Consider the following 22224-nt stretch of genomic DNA (forward strand, 5'->3'; position numbering starts at 1 on the left):
CCACGAGCACTTGTGTTCAGAAAGGGGAAGAATAGGAGCTGGGCAGCAATCATTGGCCATGGGAATTCTGGAATTCTGGTAGAGGTTGTGGGAACCCCTTACCCCTGGATCAGATCCCTTCTGCTCCCCTTCAGGGGCTCAAGATCTATGGTTTTCCTGACCCTTGGTTCCTCCCTCTTTGAAGACTTTCCCCTCCTTGATAGCTGGTGGCTTTCCCCTCTTGAGCCCACTAGGGGCCCCAGGGTTGTCTTCAGTCTGAAACAGAAACAGTTCTCTGTATTTGAGGCTGATGGTTTCTGTGGCAGGACAGTTTACTCACAGGCTGATTTGGCTCTTGATCTGTTGGATCCCAATCCCAGAGTTCCTTGGGAGACTTGTCACATGTGCTGTGATTCTTTGCTTTCTTGCCCCACCCCTGCTCCTCTCTCTTGAATCAACTGAGTGGCTTCAGGAGGACCATGCCATTTAGTTCTTTTCCCTGAAACATCTTGTCCAGCTTCTCCCCTTCAGAGCAACCCCAATCCAGAAAACATTCCTTCAGGGAAAAGTTGGTCACTCCTTTCACTTTGACCTAGGATGGTTGATCCCATATCCCTGCCCTTGTGGCATTGTATCATGATTGGAAAGTATGAATCTCAAGTGTGCAAAAGGTAACCATCTGTTGATAGCTCAGTTCTGTAAATAGTTGAAACTCCATCTCAGTTCCTTGAAGCCCTTACCTGCCCCCAGCCCAGCCCCTACCACCTGCTCCTTCTCTCCCTGGGATTACATCAAAGGCATATTTAGTATTTGATAGAAGGGGTACAATTCTGTGTTTTTTGTTATATTTGCAATATTTTGCTACCATCACCAACATCCATTATTCAAACTCTTTTAGCTCAAAGAGAAATTCCATACCCATTAAGCAATAACTCCCTATCCCCATCCCCTAATAACCTGTGATCTGCTATTATGAATTTTCTTATTATAGGTATTTTGTATAAGTGAGATCATACAATATTTTTCCTTTTCTGTCTGGCTTATTTCATTGAACATGATATCTGCACGATTCATCTGTGTTGTTACATGGATCCGAACTTCATTCCTTTTTTATGGCTGAATAATATTCTATTGCATGTGTATGTACCACCTTTGTTTATGCATTCATCAGTTGATGGACACTTGGGTTGCGTCCACATTTTCGCTATTTTGAATAATGCTGCTGTGAACATTGGTGTGCAAATATCTGTTCAAGTCCCTGTTTTCAATTCTTTTGGTTATATATAGAAAGAATTTGTTGAGCATCTATTTCAAGTCAGACACTGCACTAGGTGAGGGGATTCAGTGATAAAAACCATGGTCCCCAAGCTCCAGGACCCCAGTTTCAGTGCAGAGGCGGATATGTAGAACATCACTTTGCAGCCAATGTAGCTTGGCTTCTTTGTGAGAAACACTCTCATGACTTTCAAATTATGCATCTAAGATAATATTTTAATTTGATGGGCAAAAAAAAGGAAAAGAAAATCACAATTACAATGATGAGGAATAAATGCATTATTTTCCGTTAGACAAAGTTCTTAATGCCTTTTACAAGTGATGTTGGAGAAAATGAGTGCTAAGTTTTTTTACTTGGTTTTCAACTTTGGTTCTTTAAAATGTTTGAAATGCTAACTGTGATGGAAGAGTGTGCTATGAGAGAGAAGAGCCCAAAAGCATATTGATGAAGAGCTGGGAAAACTCAAGTAAAAGGAACCACCTATGATCACTTATTTTGACTCCCCAGGGCAGTAGCAGTGGCCCAAAGGCTCCTTGTTTTTACATGTAAAGTGCACATTTAAAGCAGCATAGCATTTGATCTCACACAAGTTACTCTAACACCTTTCCCCAATTATAAAACCATTTGTAGGGTTGAACTATGATATTGCAACCTTATTATCTCTAGAGCAACAAACACACATATACCTGTGAGCATGCAGATACCACACACACACTGATTACGATTACATGGAAATAAGTGGAAATGATACTGTGTGAAGCAGATGGAACTTACTTAAACAGTCTATAAAATGTCAGGAAATCACTGAGCTCCTGTTCTAGTTTGCTAATGCTGCCGGAATGCAAAACACCAGAGATGGATTGGCTTTTATAAAAGGGGGTTTATTTGGTTACACTGTTGCAGTCTTAAGGCCATAAACAGTCAGGTACCTTCACTGGAAGATGGCCAAAGGTGTCCAGAAAACCTCTGTTAGCTGGGAAGGCATGTGGCTGGCGTCTGCTCCAAGTTCTGGTTTCAAAACGGCTTTCTCCCAGGACGTTCCTCTCTAGGCTTCAGCTCCTCAAAAATGTCGCTCTTAGTTGCTTTTGGGGCGTTTGTCCTCTCTTAGCTTCTCCCAAGCAAAAGTCTGCTTTCAACGGCTGTCTTCAAACTGTCTGTCATCTGCAGCTCCTCTCTCAGCTTCTGTGCATTCTTCAAAATGTCCCTTTTGGCTGTAGCTCCTCTTCAGAATGTCACTCTCAGCTGCACTGAGCTCCTTCTGTTTGTCAGCTCATTTATATGGCTCCAGTGATTTAATGTAGACCCACCCTGAATGGGCGAGCCAACACCTCCATGGAAATTATCCAATCAGAGTCATCACCCACAGTAGGGTGGGGCACATCTCCATGGAAACACTCAAAGAATTACAATCTAATCAACACTGATACATCTGCCCACACAAGATTACCTCAAAGTTAATGGCGTTTGGGGGACATAATACATTCAAACTGGCACAGCTCCCCATCCAGTAGTGTCTGTGAGTACCTTTAAACTCTCCCACAGTTCTCTCTCTGTTTTGAACTATTTCAATTAATTTACCATTAATATGGCCCTTAAATATTTATTAAGTCTCTTCAGAGAGCAGACACATTTCTTAATTAATATCTGGAGACAAAATGGATTAGCATTTAAGCTTAAGAGCAAAAGGGAACAAATGAAGACTCTGTCTATGATGTAATCCTATTGGAATTTCTTTGATTAGAAATAAGCAAAAGATTTACAATTTTTTACATTGATTTAAGGGTAAAGAACTAAGTCCATGTGCTTTTCCTTTTACTATAGAAAAGATACTGTGGGTTTCTCAAGATATACTGCACTGGATATCCTGAAAACTGCTTCTCTAACTAGAAATGCTAAATAAAATAAGAAACATCTTTTTAAATATGGAACTTGTATTTCGATTTAATTTTTAAAATATGTATCGTGTTCCTATTTTGTGCCAGGTGCTCTTTTAGTTCCTGGGGATACCTTAATGAGCAAAACAAACAAAAATCCATATCTTCATGGAAACTATATTTTAATGGGGCACATGGATGAAAAGTAAGATACATACATGTAATATAGAGAATGTTAGTGGCTAATGCTGAAGAGAACAAATAATGCAGAGACTGGAGACCTGAAACAATTAGTACTGGAGGAATTGAGAAATTAGATAAGGTGGTGTTGGAAAGTTCCAGCAAGAAGGCGATTTTGAGGAAGACCTGAGGGAGGAAAGGACTGAGCCAGAGGTTTGGGGGAGGGGACTCTGTTCCGGTTTGCTAATGCTGCCTTATGCAAAACACCAGAAATGGATTGGCTTTTATAAAGGGGGTTTATTTGGTTACAAATTTACAGTCATAAGGCCATAAAGTGTCCAAGGTAAGGCATCAACAAAGGGTACCTTCACTGGAGGATGGCCAATGGTGTCCGAAAACCTCTGTTAGCTGGGAAGGCACGTAGCTGGTGTCTGCTTGCTCCCAGGTTGGGTTTCAAAATGGCATTCTCCAAGATGTTGCTTTTGGGGCATTTTGTCCTCTCTTAGCTGCAGCTCCTCTTCAAAATGTCACTCTCAGTTGCTCTGAGGTCCTTCTGTCTATGAACTCCTTTATAGGACTCCAGTGATCCAATTAACACCCACCCTGAATGGGCAGGGTAAGACTTCCATGGAAAGTATCCAATCAGACATTTCACTCACAGTTGATTGGGTCACATCTCCATGAAGACACTCAATCAAAGAACTCCAATCTAATCAACACGAATATGTCTGCCCCTACAAGATTGCATCAAATAACATGGTGTTTTGAGGGGCATAATATATCCAAACCAGCATAGCCTCATCCCCCAAAAATGGGAGGACAGAGCTGGCCTGTGCTTGGCATTTTCAGGAATAGCCAGGAGGGTAATGTGGCTGGTGGAGAGAGAGGGGAAAGAAGGAGATGGGCTTAGAAAAGAACCAGGAGCCAGGTCCATATGCAGCACCGTAGGGCAGGCTAAGGACATTGACTTTTCCTCTGAGTTAGATCAAGCATCACTGGCAGGTTCTGGGCATAGGGAGGACTGGGTCCAGGTTAGGTTTGATAAGTTGCTTTGGCTGCTGTTTTGGAACAGGAGTTGAGTGGAGCTGGGGGCAGGGAGACTAACAAAGAAGCAAGGATAGTAATGTGGGTAGGAGCTGACTGTACTTGGGTGAGGATAGAGGTGGTGGGAGTGGTGAGCCGTGGCTGCTCAATCTTCAAAATGTGTTTGGAACCCAACAGGATTTGCTGATGCAGCCGGGTTAGGGAAGTGTTAAAGAAAGAGGGAAATTAAAGTTGGTTCCTAGGTCATTGAATGGAACAAAAGGAAGCCTGGAGTTGCCCTTAACCAAGATGTGGAAGATTAATCAAGGAAGGTTTGATTTGGAAGGAAGTAGTTGATTCTGCAGAGCTTAGTTTTGGGCATGTTTACTTTGATATATATATATGTTGCGCATCCAGGTTCTCAAGAAAATAAGGGAATACCTTGGGCCCAAAATTGAAGAAGTAATTTAAAACATAATACCATAATTTTATCACGAATCATAAGGAGAAGTTGACACATTCAGTTTGTAGTGAGAAATTAATATCCCTTAAAACAACAGGCAGAAATTAGCAAGGATGTCGATCTCAACAACAAAATGAGGAGACTTGATCTGATATATAGAGGTCTAGGTTGTATAGAGTAAGTAAGAGGGCTTCCACTTTTTTTCCTGTCCACTTGGTAAGCAAACAGGTGTTGATTACATTTAATGAACCCAGTAGGTCCTTTACAGGGGGACAAAGAAATTTAAGTCACAGACACTACTAGGGAAGCCTAAGCAAGTAAGCTCAGTGTGGGGAGGACATGCAGACAGAAATAACCACAGGGGTTTGTGGTCATAACAAGACTTGGCAAGTCCACTCCAAGGTATATACATACCCAAAGAAAGTGAAACCAGGGACTCAAAAGGAGACTTCTACACCAATGCTCATAGCAGCGTTATTCACAATAGCCAAAGGTGGAATCCACCCAGGTGGCCATCAGTTGATGAAAAGATAAACAAACTGTGGTCTGTCTGTGCAATGGAATGTTGTTTGGCCATAAAAATGAAGTTCTGAGGCAGCCTGCAATGTGGAAGAAAATTGAAAGCTCAGTGAAATAAGCAAGGCACATAAGGATTAATATTGCATGATATCTCTTATAAGAGATGACTAGAAATAGCAAATTCAGAGAGAGAGAATGTAGATTAGAGGCTACCAAATTAGAGGGTAAATGGGGAGAGTTTGTTAGGAAAAATAAATAAATAAATAAAAAAGACTTGGGAAGGGAGGAGGTGGCTAGAGATGTTGGGGAAACTTTCTGTTGGCTCTTTAAAGAGTAGTAGAAATTACCCCAAGCAAAGAAGTAATGGGTGACATGAGAAATGTTCAGGGAAGCTGGTGTGTTTGGAGAACTAGAACTTCAGGAAAAAGTAAGTAAGTGGTCAAAGAATGATGGGAATATTTCAAGTGAACGCCGGGACAATTTGAGCCTCAAATCAAACCAATTATTATGGTAACAGACTATTACTTATAAAATAGGTAATAATTCTTGTTAAATAAAAATGGATGTGTCCATACTAATATAAATAATAAATTAGTAGAGAAATGGGAAAAGGGCAAACTCTTTTGATACTGGAAAACCAGCTAATAAATATAGAAGAAAGGATAGAATTGGAAAATCACCACTTGGCAATCACCAAAGCAATAATTGTTTCAGATAAAAATATCACTGAATGCTAAAACTAGTGGGGTGGGGGTGGGGAGGTTCAATGAGAAAAGGATTTTTTATACAAAGTACCTCCCTGCAAGATACTTATTAACTACAAAGGGACAATTAGTAAGGAGGAACCTATTTTAGTTTCTTAGCTGCGATCACAAATACCACAAAATGTGTTGGCTGAAACTATGGAAGTGTATTGGCTCACAGTGTTGAGGCTAGGAGAAGTCCAAAATCAAAGCATCATCAAGGCAGTGCTTTCTCCCAGAAGACTGTGGCATTCCGGGGCTGGCTGCCAGCGATCCTTGGTCCTTGGCTTTTCTGTTCCATGGCAATGCACATGGCAGCCTCTCTCCTTTCTCTTCCTGGTTCTTTTGATCAGCTTCTTGCGTCTCCGTCTCCTGTGGCTTTCACTCTCTGTGTCTGAATTCCATCTGCATATAAAGGACCGCAGTAATAGGATTAAAACCCATCCTGATTCAGTTGGACCACACCTTATTGAAGTAACGTCATCAAAAGGTCCTGTTTATAATAGGTTCGCACCACAGGAATGGATTAAAATTAAGAACATGTTTTTCTGGGGTGCATACAGCTCCAAGCCACCACAGTCCACCCTCTGGACCCCAAAAAAGACATGTTCTTCCCACTTGTAAAATACATTCATTCCATCAAAACACCCCAAAAGCTCTAAGTCATTTCAGTAACAATGCTAAGTACAAAGTCTCATCAAAATCAGTTACGGTGTGGTCTCTCCTGGGCACAATTCCCCTTTGTCTGTGAATCTATGAAACCTAGAAAACACATTATCTGCTTGCAACATACAATGGAGGGACAGGCATAGGATAAATATTCCCATTTCAGAAAGGAAGAATTTGTAGAGAAAAAAGGGTCAAGGGGCCCAAACAATTCCAAAAACCATCAGGGCAAATTCCATTAGGTTTCAAGGTCCGAAAGTCATTATGGATTGATATTTTGTCCTCCAGGCCTAATGGAGGGGCAGCCCCACTCCTGAGCACTTGTGTAGTGGCCATGCTCTCCTCGCACACTGGGTTGAAGGCACCCTGCTCTCCAAGCACTGGGGCGGCAGCCAGGCTCTCCGTGAATTGGGGTGGTGGCACTCTCCCTAAACAAGGGGGTGCAAGGCCCCTAGGGCAGATGCCTGCCCTCCTCCAAGCACAGGGGTGAGCCTGCCCTTTCCACATATGGTGGGGGGAGCAGGGGGAGGCTGCTTTTCTCGGCTCAAAGCATCTTTCAGGTCCAGCTCTCAGCCTCCATGGTTCTGCCCTTGAAGTCACTTTGTTCCTTCTCTGGCCATTTCAGTCCAGGCTGGCAGTGACTCTGTTCATAGAAATTTCAAAAGAATCCTAGTCGGCTTTGCATGCAGTTCACGGTTCAAACCATCAGACAGTAGAACTTTCCACGGATCCTTCCTGCATAACTGCATTGCCAATCCTGACTTCCACTGACATGGCCAACGGGATTCATTTCAGTTAAATCCTCATATGGAGCACTATTCTCCGGGGACTCACTTTACAGAAGCTTAGGGAGGTCCCTGACAGAGCTGCTTCTGGCCCTAGTTGCAAAGCACACTGTTTTTGGGTAGGCTCAGAGTTTTCCAAACCATCAAATTCTGGCTTCTTTTTGTTTAAGAGTTATTTTCTTAGCTTATGTCTTTCCTCTCTCATTTCATTATAAGCTGCAAGGAGAAACCAGGCTGCACCTTCCACACTTGGCTTGGAAATCTCCTCTCCTAAATATCCAAGTTCATTGCTTTTGTCAAGTTCTGCCTTCCCTCCAACATCAGAACTCGATTTCTCCAAGTTCTCCACTAGTTTAAAACCAGGATCACCTTTTCTCCATTTTCCAATAACACTTACCTCATTTTCTTCTAAGGCCTCCACAAAAGAACTTTTAGTGTCCTTATTTCTACCGACAGTTTCTTAAAAGCAATCTAGGCTTTTTTTTTCATCAGTCACCTCACAATTCTTCCAGCCTCTGTTATCCAATTCCAAAGCCATTTCCACATTTAATTATTTGCAATAGCAGCACCCCATCTTGGTACCAAAACTTTATCAACCAGCCATCTCCAGGGAAACAGTACTGGTACAGAGTATATATATATATAATGTAAATATTAGGAAATTTGTTATAGGAATTGACGCATGCAACTGTGGGGATGGGTAAGTGCAAATTCTGTAAGGCAGGCCATAAGCTGGGAACTCTTACAAAAATCTTCAGTGAACTCCCCAGGAGAAGCTGGAAATTCTTCCTTCTAACTGCTGCAGTCACCAAGTCTCCTTCAAAGGCCTTTAACTGATCGGAAGAGACTTCTTTCATTGCTGAAGGCAGTCTCCTTAGTTATTGTAGATGTAATAGCCATAGACACAATTAACTGACTGATGATTTAAATCTGTGACATATCCTCACAATAACAATCAGGCCAGTGCTTGTTTGACCCAACAACTGGACACCATCACCTGGCCACGTTGACACGTGAACTTTACCATCATGTCACCTTAATCAAGACATCAAAAGTAGCATCACTAATAATGGACCAAGGAGACGGCCCTGCCTCCTGATATGGTGCCCTGAGGACATCAGATCACTATATGATATTCCTGCCAGAAGTTCATAACCAAGTCTAATCAGGAGGAATCACCAGACAGACCCAAACTGAGGAACATTCTGCACCTCAGTAGGCTGTCAAGTTTATGAAGTGAAATGCTGAAAAAGCATTCCAGTTTAAAGAAAAATAAGTTAGAGACATGAGAACTAAATACAACATGGGATCATAGACTGGACCCCAGAACAGAAAACAATTATTTTGCTGCTAAGGACATTGCTGGAACAATTGGTGAAATTCCAGTAGGACTGTAGATTAAAGGGAATGATAAAGCAAATGGCAAATATTAACATTTGGGGCATCTACATGAGAATTCATTGTATTAGGTTTGCAACTTTTTGGTATGTCTATTATTTCAAAATAAAAATAAGTAAAAATGAGGTAGTCAGCATTAGATCTAAGCAGGTCATTTGTGCCGTATCATGGAGGGGTGTGCATGACTTTTCCTGCAGAGCCTTCACCGATCCCTCCAAATGATGTCGGCCCCTGGGCAGCTTTCAGCAAAGAGAGAAATCATTCAGATGTCCTTCTTTGTGCGCATGCACAGATTTTTCATAGTGTAATCACAGGGGACATACCCTTTGGTCGTCTTCATTATTTTAGAAACTTCTAACATCAGGAAAAATTTCCGCTAAATTGATTGGCCAAATTCCATTAAAGCATTCCCCTGTTCTGATCCTCAGGTTGCTTCCAATGTGTCTGGATGTGCCCTAATGAAGGTTTCGGTTCACGTGTCCTCACATCCCTGCAGGACAGCGTCCCTGGGCCATTGCTTGTTCCAGGGCAGTGGCTCTGGCTTCTTTCTGCTGCGTTGCTTTCCATGGAGGTTGTGCCCACTCACACTTCTGTGTGATTGTCTAGCATGCTGCCTCTGAATGCTAATACATTCCAGCATGGTGATCTTATTTTAGACCAGGGAACGAAAGTGTTAATACAAACTGTGTTACTGAAATAGTTACTCTCTTCAATATTGTAACTACCAGAATAGTTACCAGTAAACCATTTCAACTGTGTAACTTCTTCACAAACCAGTATAAACTACACTAATAGATTTGTATCTCATTCCACCACCAAATTGAGGGCAGTGCCTGTGTCTTGCTATGTGCTCAGAATCTAGCACGCTGCCAAGTCCACATAGGAAGGACTCAATACACATGGGTTGAATGGAAATAGTAATGTATTCTTCAAGAAAGGGTCACTTTTCAGGTTAGAGAAAGGGTGAAACGCTTAGATATGAAGCAGAGGAATGTGTGGGTGGGTTACCTTTATAATTTTCATTTATTTCTTCAATGTGCTTTTACTGAGTAGCTGTTGCATGTCCTGTAATATGCTAGGTCCTGGGGATAGAGTAGACAAAAAAAAGACATGTTGCCGGAACTTAAATTCTCCAGAGAAAGACATGCAGGTTGGATAGAAAGAAATACAGAGATACATAAGAGAGATATAAGAGAGAGAGAGAGATAGGCGATAGATAGATAGATAGATGGTTAGATATAGATAGGTGTTGGATAAACAGATAGCTAGATGATGGATAGATTAGATAGATGATGGATAGATGATGGATAGATGAGGGACGGATTAGATAGATAATTAGATAGATTAAATAGATATAAATAGATGATATATATATATGAGATTAGATATAGATGGATGACAGGTAGATAGATATTGATTATAGAAGAGTAAATTGTTACAGATTATGATTAGTGCTACAAAAGATGTAATCGGTACAGTAATAGAATAAAGGGGAGGTGACTAGTTAGGGAAGTTAAGGAGGGCCTTTCAGCAGGTGATATTGAAGCAGATACTTGAATAAAGGAGGAGGGTCTAGCCATGTGAAGCACTGTGGAAGCTCTCCCAGGCAAAAAAGGGTCAAGAAAGCACTCGGCAGGAGTGGGAGATTGACAGAGGCTCACCTGAAGCCTTTACCAAAACAGCCGAACCTGCTGTGAGAGAGGAGCCTGGGGAGGTGGCTGAGGAAGGCTTGGAAAGAAGCTTGGATTTTATTCCAGGGCAGTGAGAAGCTGTTGACAGGCTTTAAGCGGGGAAAGGCATGGTATAATTTACATCTTTAAGAGCTTTCTGGCCCTGCTGAGAAGGGATTGGAGGAATGCACCGACTGTGGTTTGCTGATGTTAGGAAAATCATTCGCATCGAAATGATCAACAGCATACTAGGAACTGTCCAGCTAGGTGCCAGTAAGATTGTTTTCCAAAAGCATGTGGAGAGAGGTCGAGAAATCGGAGAAGTCTTTCACAAGCTGTTTATTAGGCTTTGCATAAAGGCTCTTTTATGGTCCATAGATTTCCCCCGCCACCATCATTTTTAGTGAATATAAAATACAGACCAATAAAGCATTCACATCAAAATGTACTTCATGTACATTTTAGCTTCATGAATTATAAAAAGGCAAATTCACATTTGCACTCACACTCAGTCAAGAAATAGAACATTATGTGTATCCATTCTGCCCCCTGTGCTCTCTCCTTGTCCTACTTGAATTCCCCTATCTAAATGGACCCCTATCATGACTTGTAACCTGTAAATTATTTTTGCCTGTGTTTAAACTTTATGTGATGAATGGAATCAAATAGTATGCTTGTAGTATATTCTAGCAGTTCATTCATTCATACTGTGCTGATAATGTACTATTTTTCCAGATGTGACTGTCTCCAAATAATACATCATTGATTCTCATTCAGGTTGCTTCTAGTTCTTGCTAAATGAATAACGCTGCTATGGAAATAATTTACATAGCTTCAGGTACACACCTGTACCCATTTTGGTTGGGTATAAACCAAATTCTGAAATTTCTGGGTCATAGGGTGTGTGCATGGTCAGCTTTGGCAGAAATTGCCAAATAATTTCCCAAAGTCATTGTGACGATATACACTCCCCCACCCCCCAACAACATGTGAAATCTCTAGTTGCTGCACATCATCACCAACACTAGGAATTTTCAGTTTTTGTAATTTTAGAATTATAGTGAGTATCTAATTATGATTTTAATTTAATTTAATTTCCCTGGTGACTAATGAGGTTGAGCAACTTTTCATTTCTTCTTGGCCATTCCAGTGTCTTCTTGTGGAGTGCCTGTTCAGATAGCTTTCCAGTTTTCTATTGGATTGACTGTCTATTTCTTATTAACATCTGCTTTATGTATTCTAGATTCTAGCTCTTTTTTTGACCCTCTGAATTGCAAATATCTCTCCCACTCTGTGGCTTGCCTTGTCACCCTCTTTATGGTGTTTTAAATGAAAATAAGTCTTTAATGTTATGTATATAATTATCAATATTTTTAATGGTACTTTTGGTGTTCTGTTTAGGAAATTTTTGTCAATCCCCAAATATACATTTTCCTGTGTTATTTTCTAGAGGCTTTATTCCTTTATTGATCTGTTTTAAGAAATTCCATCAATTTGGACTTGATTTTTCTGTATGCTGTAGGCAGTCATCAAGAGACATTTTTCCTATATGGCATCCAGTTGACTCAGCACATTTACTGCATGTGGTGGGGGAATCCTTTCTTAAATACTCTGCAATGTTGCTTTTGTGAAATATTTTGAAATACTTTCAAATTTACAGGCAGTTGGATTTCTAAATGCAAATCAAAGTGTTGGATAATCATTCTGATTCTGTTTCTGATGAAAGTGAGTCTCCAATAAAATGATCATTGTGATACCTTCATTTCTGTGTCACATTTATCATTTTATTTTTCTGCCTATAAATACCCATTAAATTTTTCTCCCTTTTCTTATTCATTTTCCCGCTCTAGACATGGAGAATGGACTAGACCTCAGTTTCTTGTCCCTTCCTGTTTTTTAGCTGAAGGCTAAGAAAGTTAAAAGGCAGTGGACTTCTGGATGTAAGAAAATGTCAGAGGCTGCTATATTTAATACTTCCCTACATAAAGTTGTGAACATGAAGTTTCTTCTCAAAAAAACACCAAAATATTACCAAAATCCTAAAAGTTAAACCATTTTAAACAAGCACCTTTAATAGCCTTACTGGTTATAAAACTATACTGGGGCATTTTTAAGATCACCTTATATCTTTCCCTATTAAAAGACGTTAATTTGTCTAAATAAGACATTTACAGATGTTAATCTCTGCAAAGCAAGAATATGCTTCTGGGTATCTTAAAAGTATAATTGCACATGTTTTATACAATTTGCATTATTGTGAGGAATAGAAAATATTTTTGTATATAAATTCCTTTTCCCAACTAAGAGTAGTTATAATTGTCATTAAGAGCTAGTTTAAAAATGAAAAGAAACAGCAAATACTGTATATGGTGGCTGCCCGTCTTTTTTTGTAACATTAATTTTGTTGTTCTTGACAGTTTAAATCCATCGACTCAGAGACCTCAGCACCATATTAAAAAGTCACACTATGACCTATAACCCAAGGAAACTTGTTTTCAGGAAAAAGTCTAACAGAATAGTGATAAGTATTTGCCCTAAACCTTAACTGGACAACACAGGCCATTCGTAATACGAATTGTAATGAAGGTCACGGGCTGGCACAGACAGCTTTACAAAATATTCTTTGGAAACCCAAAAAGTTCAAGGATGTCTTATAAATCTTCATTTCAGATCTGGTAGCATAAAAGCATAAAAGCTGGGTTTTCTAAGTTGGATTTCCAGAAATCAGAGAAGCGTGACATTGTAGCACCATCAGTAATGCTGTGATCAGCTGACCAGCTCGCATCTGTGCCTTCTATACTTCTCCTTTCTGGTTAAATCGGGGAAGGGCCTTAATTGATCCAAAAACCCCAATTGCTACCTCAGGGGGCAATATCACTGGTTTGGCATAGGTACCGCCGGTTGATCCAGTATCGGAAAGAGTAAATGTTCCTCCTTTAAGATCAGTGGTTCCAGTCTGACCTGCAGAGCCCAGTTTCTGGAGACGGTTCAGTTCACTAGCAATCTCAAATACAGAGAAGATCTGAACATTTTTTACATTAGGAACAATCAACCCTTGCTCAGTGTGTATTGCTACCCGATATTATTAACTACCTTATATGTTAAGTTCTGGCAGTTTTCATCCACAGAAGCATTAAGAATGGTGAACAGTGGTAATCCCAAGAAGCAGCATGCAGAGTTTTAAGATTTCTGTGAATAGTAAACCTGTAGTTCAAAAATATACTTTGAATTAAAACACAAAAAGACAAAAACAAGTAAGTTATTTCCTTGTTAGAAAGAACATGCAATAAGTATTTCACAGTGCGGTAACCATTAAAGGCTAGTGTTCCATCCCATGTCCTCTGCCAAGGGGCTCCCTCATTTTTGAAGCACAGTTTTGCTGGATATAGTATTCTTAGCACTTTGTTGCTTTCAGCACTTTAAATATGTCATCCTACTGCTGTCTTGCCTCCATGGTTTCCAGTGAGATATCGGCACGTAATCTTATTGAGGTTCTATTATATGTGACGTATTCTTCTCTTAAGACTTCCAGAATTCCCTTTATCTTTGGCATTGGACAGTTTGATTATAATATGTTTGGGCATGGTTTCTTTGAGTTTATCCTGACTGGATTCATTGAAATACTTGGTTTTAATAATCATGTCTTTCATTATATTTGGGGAGTTTTCAGCCATTATTTCTTTGAATATTCTCTCTGCTCCTTTCTCTCTTCTCCTTCTGGGACTCCCACAATGTATATATTGGTATATTTGATGGTGTCCCACAGGTTCTTCAAGCTCTGTTCACTTAGCTTTATTCTTTCCTCAGACTGGATGATTTCACTGGTTTTATCTTCAAGTTCACTGATTCTTTTTCTGCCAGTTCCAATTTGCTGTTAAACCCCTCTAGGAAGTTTTTAGTTTCTGTTACTGTGGTCTTCAGCTCTGTTTGGTTCCTTTCATAGTTTCCATCTCTCTATTAATATTCTCTTTGTGTTAATCTTCATTTTCCTAATATCTGTTAGTTATTTGTCCATGCTTTCCTTTACCTCCTTGAGCATTGTTCTACTTTGCTAATGCTGCAGAATGCAAAACACCAGAGATGGCTAGGCTTTTATAAAACGGGGGTTTATTTCGCTACACAGTTACAGTCATAATGCCACAAAGCGTCCAAGGTAACACCTCAGCAATCAGGTACCTTCACCAGAGGATGGCCAATGGCGTCCGGAAAACCATTGTTAGCTAGGAAGGCAGCTGGCGTCTGCTCCAAAGCTCTGGCCTCAAAATGGCTTTCTCCCAAGACATTCCTCTCTAGCAAGCTTGCTCCTCTTCAAAATATCACTCACAGCTGCACTCTGTTCCCTCTCTTTGAGTCAGCTCATTTATATAGCTCCACCGATCAAGGCCCACCCCGAATGGGTGGGGCCACGCCTCCATGGGAACATCTCATCAGAGTCATCACCCACAGCTGGGTGGGGCACATTCCAAGCAAATCCAACAAGCACCAAAACGTCTGCCCCACAAGACTACAAAGACAATGGCATTTGGGGGACACAATACATTCAAACCAGCACAAGCATATTTAGGACCCTTTTAAAAAAGTTTTTGTCTGGTGTGTCACAGATTTGGTCCTCCTCATTGATGGTTTCTGATGCTTTAATTATCTCCTTTGCCTGGGTCATCACTCATTTCTTTGTATGTTTTGTAGTATTTTGTTGAAACCTGGACATTTTGATATTTCAATGTGTTATTGCTAGCTTATGTCCGGCTAGTGTTATGACAGAGCCTTTCTTAAATGCTAGCAGTTAACAGAAAAGAAAAAGAAAACACCTTTCCCAGTCTTTGCAGATTGACTTGTGTGAGTGCTTTCCATCAGAGTTTATCTATTCATAGATTTTAATGAATAGCTCCAGGCCAAAGTGTAGGGGGCCTCTCTGATTCTGTCTACATCTGCCTCTTGTCTTGGGCACGTGCATGTGATCCTAGGAATGCCCCTGTTTATTTGGAAACAAATATCCCCTCTTACCTGGGAAACAGTTTTCTGTCCCATGCACTGCACTGTATGTCGTACAGCCAGCAATCTCTTGCACCCAAAAGCCACTTAACTGCTCTCCCAGTGTTCTGTGAGCTGACTTCTGTACACAGGGCAAGTTCTGGGGCGGCAAATCCCTCAGACCACCATCAGACAGATACACATGCTTCTGGTATGTGCACAGAACTGGGACTGGGATCTGCACTGGACTGTGAGCCAGCTCTGTGCCCAACTGGTAAGGGGTTAGGGAGGGGCAAGTCAGGGCTCCACTTAGTCTTCAAGCTTTTAAATAGCCTTTTTCTTGACTTGGCACTTGCCCTGTTACTGCAGTCCTTTATCTGTTTTCTAGAGCTTTGAGAAAGATGTTTCTGCCAATTCTTGCTGGTTGTTCAAAGCTTCTGTCTGCCTGTGGGTGGAAGTGGGGGTTGGAGTTCGAAGCATGTCACTCTATCACCTTGGTTAGGGTGGGACCTCCTTCATTGATTTTTTCCATTGTATTTCATTTTCAAAATCATTAATTTCTGCTCATATTTTGATTATTTCATTTTTTATGCTTGTTTTGTTTTTTTCTTTGTTTTTCTCTTCTTTTTTCTAGTTTCTTAAGGTGGAAGCTTAGATTATCAATTCTCCTCTTTTCTAATATAAACATTTAGTGCTATAGTTGCATCTCAGAAGTGCTTTAGTTGCATCTTACAAATTTCAAAATGTTATATTTTAATTATCTTTCAGTTCAATATATTTTTTGATTTCCCTAGAGAAATCCTCTTTGATCCAATTAAATTATTTAGAATTGTACTTTTCAGTTTCTAAGTGTTTGGACATTTTCCTTTTATCCTTCTATTATTGATTTCTAGTTTGATTCCATTGTGATTAGAGAATATGTGGTGTGATTTCAATTCTTTGATATTTTCGGTGGTTTCTCTCTAGGTATTGCAGCATACATTCATAACTTATCATCGTCTACCTGTGTCAACATTTTACCAGTTTGAATAAAATGTAGACTATTTTGCTTTAAATCTCTTTCTCCTCCTCCATTTATAATCTAATTGTCTTAAATATTTCATCTTTGAGAACCACATCATGAAAGGAAATGAAATAAGCTTCAGTGGCAGAGAGATTCCAAAAGGAGCCGAGAGGTCACTCTGGTGGCCACTCTTATGCACAAAACAGGCAACCCTTTTTAGGTTCTAGTGAATTGGAGTAGCTAGTAGTAATACCTGAAACTATCAAACTACAACCCAGAACCCATGAATCTTGAAAACAATTGTATAAAAATGTAGCTTATGAGGGATGACAGTGTGATTGGGAAAGCCATATGGACCACACTCCCCTTTGTCCAGTGTATGGATGGATGAGTAGAAAAATGGGGGCAAAAAAAAAAAAAGGCACCCAGTGTTCTTTTTGACTTTAATTGTTCTTTTTCACTTTAATTTTTATTCTTATTATTTTTGTGTGTGTGATAATGAAAATGTTCAAAAATTAATTTTGGTGATGAAGAACACAACTATGTGATGGTGCTGTGAACAACTGAATGTACACTTTGTATGACTGCATGGTATGTGAATATATCTCAATAAAAATGAATTAAAAAAAAAAAGACCCACATCAGACAATGCTATGATTTTTGCTTCAACCATCAAATGTAATGTAGAAATTTTAAGTGGAGAAGGAAAATGTAGTGTATTACCCCAATTTTTATTCTTTTCATTGTCTGTCTTCCTTCCTGGTGTACAAGATTCCTTCTTTTATCATTTCCTTTCCATTGCAAGAATTTTCTTAGTCATTCTTTTAGAGTAGGCATGCTAGAGACAAATTCTCTTAGTTATCCTTCTTCTGAGAATGTCTTGCTTTAACATAAAGGATATTTTCACTGGATACAGAATTCTGGGTAGACAGTTCTTTCCTTTCAGCACCGGAAATGTGTTGTACTACTTCCTTCTGGTCTCTCTGTTTTCTGAGGAAAAGTCCTCTATTCCTTGAATATTTTTTTTCCCTTTTAAGTGAATTGTCCTTTCTCTTTGCTGTCAAGATTTTTTCCTTTGTCTTTAGTTTTAGGAGTCTTGTTATTTTGTGTCTTGGCATGGATTTGTTTGGATTTATCCTGTTTCATTCAGCTGAAATTTTTCAGCTCTTATTTTTTCTAATGCTTTTTCAGCCCCACACCCCTTTTCCTCTCCTTCTGAGACTTCGATGTCTCAAATGTTAGCTCTTTTGTTATAGTCCCCTGGCCCCTGAGGCCCTGTTCATTTTTTTCTTGCTTATATTGTCTCTGTTTTTCAGATTGGGTAATTTCTATTGTTCTATCTTCAAGTTCACCAATATTTTCCTCTGCCTTATCCATTCCACTGCTCAGCCCAAGTGGTGACTTTCATTTTGGTTATCTTATTTTTTTCAGTTCTAATATTACCAGTGGATTTTCTTTATATCTTCTATTTCTTTGCTGAACTTTATTTTCTCATTTGTTTCAAGTGTGTTCATAATTGCTCATCAAAGCAACTTTTAGATGGCTGCTTTTAAATCCCTTGTCAGATAATTCTAACATCTGGTGTAGTGGAGGTGTTGGAGTCTGTTGATTGTCTGTTCCCATCCATTTGGAGATTTTCCAGGTTCCTAGTGTCATAAGTGCTATGTGATTCTTGTCTTATTTAAATCTTCTGTTATAGCAGTCCTCCTCTCTGACACCGTACTGGCCAGGGAAGAGGGTGCTGCCCCATTACTGTCAGGTGGAAGTGGAAGACAGGGTTTCCCACTCCACCCCCAGGGCCACCTTGGGGAGTGGGCAGAGGTGCTTCATAGTCACTGGCTGGTGTGGAAGCTCAGGCTCCCCCTTAGGCCATCCCTGATACCACCCTGGCTAGGAACTGGAAGGATGCCTCAAAACTGTTCCCTTGTGACCTCCACTGACATCTCCAAGGCTAGGAAGGAGTGCTCTGTTACTTCTGGATAGGGGTGGAATTCTAGTCTCCCTGTATGGTCTCTGATGAAAAGGCAGTGCTGAGTGTCTTGTTACTGCCAAATGGGAAGGGAAGTCCAACCTGTTCTCTTGGTCTTTTTTGATATCCCCAGCAGGGGAGGGAGGGGAGCCTCAGTACACTGGGCAAGAGTGAAAATCTAGGCTCTTCAGTCAGCCTTTGCTGATAAGGGTGAGGATGCAGTTTTTTTCCCATGGTGCTTATTGTCTAAGAGCTTTCTGTCTTGTTTTCCTGGTCCTTCAGCCAGAGAGACCAGACTTTCCTTGGAGATTTCATTGTCTGTGAATATTGGCATATTCAAGCTTTCAGCTTCTTCAGCACCCAGTCCAGGATATATTAGGCAAAAAAGAACCACGGAGAACTCGTTACTGGGTTGTTACTTGGGTCCGCAGTCCCAGCCAGTCTGCCTTTTACTCTCCACCTTTCAGTCTTCTTACTCTTTTATTTGTATTCTTTTAGCATATAGTATGCAGAACTTTTAGCCTTTCTTATGGGAAGACTAGTGTTCCAGTTTGCTAAAGCTGCCAAAATGCAAAATACCAGAAATGGATTGGCTTTTTAAAAGGGGGGTTATTAGGTTACAAATTTATAGTTCTAAGGCCATAAAAGTGTCCAAACAAAGGCTTCAACAAGAGGATACCTTCACTGAAGAAAGCGTGATGGCATCTGGGGTTCCTCTATCACGTGGGAAGGTACATGGCAAAGTCTGCTTGTTCTTCTCTCCCGGGCTCCGGTTTCAAATGGCTTTCTCCAAAAAGTCTCTGGGTTTCTGTCTAAGTGTCTCTCAGCTCCTCTGTGTCCTTGCTGGTTTCTCCCAGGGCATTTCTCTCTAAGCATCTGGGGGTCCTCTCTTAGCTTCTCCCGGGGGCAAACTCTGGATCATATATCTTAGCTTCTCTCCAAAATGTCTCTCTCAGCTTCTGCAAGTATCTGGGTGTGTGTTGGCTCTCTTAGAGACTCCAGTAAACTAATTAAGACCCACCTTGAATGGGTGGGGCCACATCTCCATGGAAATAATCTGATCAAAAGGTCCCATCCACAGTTGGGTGGGTCACATCCCCAAGGAAACAACCTAATCAAAAGATCCCACCCACAATAGGTCTGCCCCAAAAGAGTGGATTACAAGAACATAGCCTTTTTATGGGGTACATAAGAGATTCAAACCAGCCCAACTAGAGAGTAGTGTGCTGCTCCGTCTGGTTCCAGAACTGGAGTCTGACCATATTAAATCATCTTACCCCACCCTCCAAGGCTGGGGGTGCCAGAGGGCAGCCTCACTCTTCTCATCAGTCCTTCATGAGACTGAAGACTGCTCTTGCTAACTAATCCTTTGCGGCTAGAATGTTGGTCAAATGTCCTTGTTTGAAGTCTGTTCTAGTTTGCTAATGCTGCCAGGATGCAGAACACCAGAAATGGATCAACTTTTATAAAGGTTACACAGTTACAGTCTTAAGGCCATAAATATCCAAGGTAACAAATCAACAGTCGGGTACCATCACTGGAGGATGGCCAATGGTGTCTGGAAAACCTCTGTTAGCTGGGAAGGCATGTGGCTGGCATCTGCTCCAAAGTTCTGGTTTCAGAATGGCTTTCTCCTAGAATGTTCCTCTTTAGGCTGCAGCTTCTCTTCAAAATGTCACTCTCAGTTGCTCTTGGGGCATTTGTCCTCTCTTAGCTTCTCTGGAGCAAGAGTCTACTTCCAAAGGCTGTCTTCAAACTGTCTCTTATCTGCAGCTCCTCTCTCAGCTTCTGTGCCTTCTTCAAAGTGTCCCTCTTGGCTATAGCAAGCTCGCTCCTTCTGTCTGATCTTTATATAGTGCTCCAGTAATTTAATTCAGACCCACGCTGAATGGGCAGGACCACACTTCCATGGAAACTATCCAGTTAGAATCATCACCCACAGTTGGGTGGGTCGCATCTCCCTGGAAACACTCGAAGAATTACAGTGTGGACTGATACATCTGCCCACACAAGATTACATCAAAAGTAATGGTGTTTGGGGGGACTATTCAAGCCAGCACAAGGTCCCTTTTCATTTTCAGGCTTTCTCATTTTAAATCCTGCCTATTTCCACATATTCATTAGATCAAATAAGTAAAGAAGGGATTTTGCATGGATGACTGCACAGTCTTCATTTTCATGTTTCCCACACCCAGTTGCTTACAGAACTTGAGCCAGGACAGCCCACTATTTATGGGGACAAGCATGGCTGGCTCTGTCGCACAGGAAACAGACCTCTGAGTTTCCACAACTTTACCTCACAGGCCCTCGAGCTACAAAATCAGGTGGCCCTGCTCTCTTCCTTCTTGCTCGGTTGTCGGCTTTGTCCTGTATTCCTCCCTCCAGTTTCCACCCATGGTTTCTTTCCTTCCCTTTCTGCACTTCACCTGCTGGAGGCCACTCCATGGATGGAACGACAGATGGAGAGTGAGCAGGCCTGGCTCCCGCCACAGATGGGAATCTGGAAGATAGGATGTTTCTCTGGGAAACATGTTCTTCAGGTGTGTGCACCCATGCTCAGTGCAGCTTGATAAAATTCAAGTCCTGCTGGTTCGTTTGTGGTCACATACCTGAGGCACACAGCAGGTCTGGCTTTAAGTTCATACTCATTCAGCCAGGTCGGTGTGGCCCTACTAGAAACAAACCTTCTCTGTGATGCGTAGTAAGTGGATTTCAATGCTTTAATGCCTTTTTTGTCTATTTTAGTATCTTGTTTTTCCTGATGGCAAAAATGATATATGACTATTAGGGAAAATTCAGAGAATACATAAACGACAAAGATGAAAATAGCAATTATCTAGAATGCAATCACTCAAAATTTTACAACTGATAAGATTTATTCCTGGTTTTAATTACAAAATAGTTCCTCATGGTAACAAGTGACTCTGCAGTCTTCCTTCCCGCTGGCCCCCAGCTCCCTAAGCTAACCAGTGAGAGTTTAACCCTGTACACCCTTCTCCCTACCTACACAAACATGAGGTTTATAGGGTTTTGTTTTGTTTTACAAAAGTGGGTACATGCCATATAGTCCACAACTTGTTTTATTCAGTTGACAATAAAGGATGTATTTCCAGGGAATATAAGTATGTGTTTATGTATATTATGTATATGCATATATATACATATTTTATAATATATAAAACATTTTTTAGAACAGCTGCACAGTATATCATGGGCAGGAGGGAGGCAGACAGACATACGCAACACAAGTTTGCAAAGAAAACATAGCCTTGTTTTTCTCCAACTGCTGTGTATTCCCAGGTGCAGTTTCTTTCTTCCAGCCTCGTGTCCAAGGCAGAGGGGAGAGAGAGACTTGAACCTTCCACTCGGTGCCAGCCCAGCACTCCGTGGTTGTAGATCCTTTCTTTGGGAAGGCAGAGTCCTCCGGAACCTCCCAGCTCCTGTCCGTGTACTAGCAGAGTGGCCCTCGGGTTTCCTGGACAGTTGCAACGCTTTGAGGAGCAAAGCAGGTGCTTTCCGTAGTGATGCCAGAGTATCGGGCTAGCGTGGTCACCTGCTGTGACCCTGTGCTGCTCTGTATGCCAGGTGCCCTGTGTGTCCTCCATGCAGGTTGCTGTCCTCCGCAGGGCGCTGGTCATTCTGCAGCCCGCAGAGTCCTGCTGGCATCTTTGTGGATGTTCCTTTTGCCTCCTCTGGAGCAGGGAG

The 22224-nt window shown here is 41.1% G+C and overlaps 1 protein-coding gene and 1 pseudogene across 8 annotated transcripts in view; one reads left to right on the forward strand and one right to left on the reverse strand.

Annotated features, from left to right (window-relative positions):
* Window positions 1-22224, forward strand: part of OTUD7A (OTU deubiquitinase 7A) — a 441745-nt gene that overhangs the window by 155657 nt on the left and 263864 nt on the right. For 2 of the 8 annotated variants that reach the window (XM_037832848.1, XM_037832849.1), the window contains exon 1: window positions 21826-22028. The exons of the other annotated variants lie outside the window; for them this stretch is intronic. The gene's annotated coding sequence lies outside the window, so the exon portion shown is untranslated. Of the gene's footprint in view, window positions 1-21825; window positions 22029-22224 lie in introns of those variants that run through there. 8 annotated transcript variants of the gene reach the window in all.
* On the reverse strand, window positions 13243-13732 carry LOC119532694 (annotated as a pseudogene).

This window comes from Choloepus didactylus, chromosome 4 (assembly GCF_015220235.1).
Source record: "Choloepus didactylus isolate mChoDid1 chromosome 4, mChoDid1.pri, whole genome shotgun sequence".
NCBI lineage: Eukaryota > Metazoa > Chordata > Mammalia > Pilosa > Megalonychidae > Choloepus > Choloepus didactylus.